A 4,061-nucleotide genomic window follows, 5' to 3' on the forward strand; every position below is an offset into this window, starting at 1 on the left:
ACTTGAAGAACCTGGAAGAAGACTGTAGTTTGTTTTGCATACTAATGGAGAGGAGATTGCCATTTTAATCAACAGATCTTCAGTACACATGATTCCTACAAATTCCAAATGAATAGAAAGTCACAGTCCATGAACTGTATTTTCTTCCCAGTGTCTCCCAATTTGATAATTAAATTGTTATCTCCAGTCCACGTGCATGCTTGTATGTTTGTACCTAAATGAATTCACAGTCTCTTAGACATTTTTAAAGGTCAATTTGATAAGGGGTTGGATGATAGAGAGAGACAGAGAGAGGGAGAGAAAATTCTCCTCTGCAGTTTCCTCTCTAAATGCCTTCAATAGCCAGAAACTCAATCAAGATCTCACTCGTGAGTGGCAGGTGCCCAGTTGCCTGAACCATCACGAACTGCCTCCCAGGGAACACATTAGCTGGAAACTGAAGTCAGGAATGAACCTGCAACTTGAACACAGGTACTCCAATGTGGGGCATGTGCAATATAATTGGCCTTTTAACATTAACTAGTAGATGAGTCACTTAACTCCTATCGGAACTTGTAATGTGTTTGTCACAGTGATAATAAAATAACAGGATCGTTAAATGGAGGAAAGTGAAAAAATGGACAAAGTTGCCTAAGATATCATTATGGAGTAGAAATCACTGAAGCATTTACACCAAATTTTCATGTCATTTGTTTTTCATATAGGATTGAGCATAGCCTAATAGTAAACATGTCACACTCTACATTGTAGTACCTGGGTTCAAATTCTGGTTCCACTCTCAATGTCAGTTTCCTATGTATGAGCATCCTGGGAGCAGCAAATAATAGCTCAAGAAACTAGGTTCTTGATATCCATATAGAAAATCTCAACTGAGTTCAGCCTGGCCCTACTTTGGTCACTGAGGGCATTTGCAGATTCCACTGGTAAAAAGAACTCTCCCTTACTCCCTCCTTACATGTGTCTGTGTTGTCAAACAACAACTAACTGGTTAGAAATATTTTTGTAGAATCCCCTCCCCCTCAAACTGGGTTTGCTCACTATGTGTACTGAAAGCCAATCACTGATATGATGGACATGAAGGTAGTGGAAGAAAGAAGACAATTACTGGAAAGTGGAACCAAGGAGACGGGAAGCTAATGCTAATTTCTGGGCTCTCTGTGCGTTATGGGTGAAGATTTTTAGAGGTTGAAAAATGGGCTGAGAGGTATGTGATCAACTCGTGTCCATGTACCTGGTTGGTCAGTAGTTCATACGACCTTCATTTCATTAGTCATTGAAGCTGTGCTCTTTAGAGAATTTACGATGGCCAGGTGGGTTGCCATTGGCCTGGAGGTTATGTGAAGGTCACAGTTACATACATCCCAGACCTGGAATTCTCCTACGTAAACCATTCCAGGACAAAATAGGACATCAAGGTTCCTATCTAATGGATAAGCAAGTAACTCCTTGAATTTGCTAAACCTCATAAAGCTAGCTTGATTACTCCTACAAGTCAGTGAATTCCTTTTGATTAAAGGCAGGCAGGGCACCTTGGGATAAGGGAGACAGACAGGAGCTGAGTCCTACTTTTACATTATGGAAGTTTGGCCTTATGTGTGTCTTCCTCTCTTACATGTCTTAAATAATAATAATACAAACACTTGAATATTAAATTTTAAAATTTTATGCATTTTAAATGATTTATTTATTTTTACTGGAAAGTCATATGTACAGAGAGAAGGAAAGACGGCTGGTATACTCCATAGATTCTCATGATGGCCAGAGCTGAGCCTATTTGAAGCCAAGTGCCAGAAGCCTCTTTCAGGCCTCCCATGGGTTCAGGGTGCAAAAGCCTTAGGCCATCTTCCACTGCTTTCTCAGGCCAAAAACAGGGAGATGGATGAGAAGTGGAGTAGATCAGACACGAACAGGCACTTTGATGGAATTCCAGTGCATGCAGATTCCACTTGGTTAGCCAATTGAGCCATCACATTGGTCCCCAAATTTCATACATTTAAAAAGTAAATAACAACATGTCATATATACAGTTTTGTATTTTAATTTTATTCTAAAATGTGCTGAGCACTTCATGAAATATCAAGCCTTGAATTATAAAAATGATGACTTTTTATAAGGATTTATTTATTATTTTTATTGGAAAGTCAGATGCACAGAGATGAGACACAGAGAGGAAGATCCATCTGTTGGTTCACTCTACAAGTGGCCTCAATGGCCAGTGCTGAGCCAATCTGAAGTCAGGTGCCAGGAACTTCTTCTGGGTCTCCCACTCTGAGTGCAGATTCTCAAGGTTTTGATTCATCCTCGACTGCTTTCCAAGGGCACAAGCAGGGACTGGATGGGAAGCAGGGATGCCAGAAAACAAACTGGCACCCATATGGGATCCAGGCACATATAAGGCAAGGACTTTAGCCATTAGGCTACCAAGCAAATCCTTACAATTTTTAATATTTTATGTTGTACAATATTCCATGTAGCAATATAAGAATCAGCACAGGAGTTGTTAAGATAGATGAAATACATATAAACTGTATAGTATATTTTGCATAAATCCTTCCATATATCAGGAGCAATACTTTGCAATGAAAAGATGTATAAATGATAATCACAAAAAAAAGTTTTTATAGAAAGTAAGCATAATGAAAATGCTGAATTATGCTATAATAAACTTAGGCAATGAAAATTTGTGTCCTATTATTATATTTTCATAAATATTAAAAAGTGAAATGAATTATACTATTTTAATGAAAATGTGTATTGGGAAATCTTAAACATAGCTATGTGAGGTGTAGATTATCTTAAGTAGTTTGAAGACCATTTTGTTACTAACTATATTAATGCAATATATGCATATGTGAAGTGTTATTATGGAGTGCAGCCAGTGATTGGTCCTTCACCTCTCCTTGTTTACTCTCCTCCCCTGCCCCCACATCCTAATTCGGCTGGGATGTTGGATGCAGATGAGTCCAATTAGTCTTTTTACCTACAAGCCCAGTTCCTGTCCCTGCCCATCCCAATGAGCGCCAATTAACTCCTTAACTCACAACACTTAGGTATTTGCTCCTGCCCACCTGTGACTCACCTATCAACTGAGAGGGGACTGTATTGCATTGTTTTCTAACCACTCCCCTCACAAACCCCTTTTAAAAGGCCCGTGCAGTGGAGGCTCTCTCTCTTTCTGGTCAGGTGTTTCTGTTACTCTGGCAACTCGACTCTTGGCTGACCCAGGGCAGGTAAGCCCCTGAGCATGGTCCCTGTGTACTGCTTAGTTGGGACAATGGACATAGTAATGTTATTTCTGGTCTGTGTACTATCAGGAGTTCCAGGAGGGGTGAGGCCTAGCAGAGATGGAATGTGGGCAGAGAAGCCAGGGAAAGGTGAATGTCTGCAGCTTTGTAAGTGTGTCCAGGTTATTCGTTGCATGTCTCTTAGGATAATTTATATTGTTGGGGAAGCTGGGACATAGGTCTTCAGCTTAACGGATGGACTTAATGGTAATTACCATTTGTTCCCCTTTGGATTATGTTTGGTTGGATTGCCATATGGACTTGTGATCTGCTATTTCTAGTATGCTCTGTTATCACCAAGCTTGGTTAATAAAGACTCCTTAATAAACCTTAGACATGTCTGGTGTGATCTCGCTCACACCCTATAAGAGTCTCAGCATTTTCATTCCAGGGTATAGTCACCCTTTTGAAAGTTTGCAACAGAGAAGGGAAGAGGTATATAAATCACATCTATAGTGGTAGATTTCATAGAAATAAATTAAAGTAACTTAAATGTCTGTCAATATGACAAGAAATAATTAGACTGTGGTATATGTACCTAATGTAATATCTGGATATGGTGAAATGAATTTGTTAGATTCATCAATATCAGTTTGAATATATATTTTACATATACTGTAATCTTGAAGGAAAATGAATGATTAAATAATTCATATAGTGGTGGCATTTAGTTAAATTTAAAATGTACAGAATATAATGTACTGCTTGTATTTATACACAATTCTCTTCTACCTATTTCTCTAGAAATACATACATTCAAAATATGTTTATATATAT

This window comes from Ochotona princeps, chromosome 14 (assembly GCF_030435755.1).
Source record: "Ochotona princeps isolate mOchPri1 chromosome 14, mOchPri1.hap1, whole genome shotgun sequence".
NCBI lineage: Eukaryota > Metazoa > Chordata > Mammalia > Lagomorpha > Ochotonidae > Ochotona > Ochotona princeps.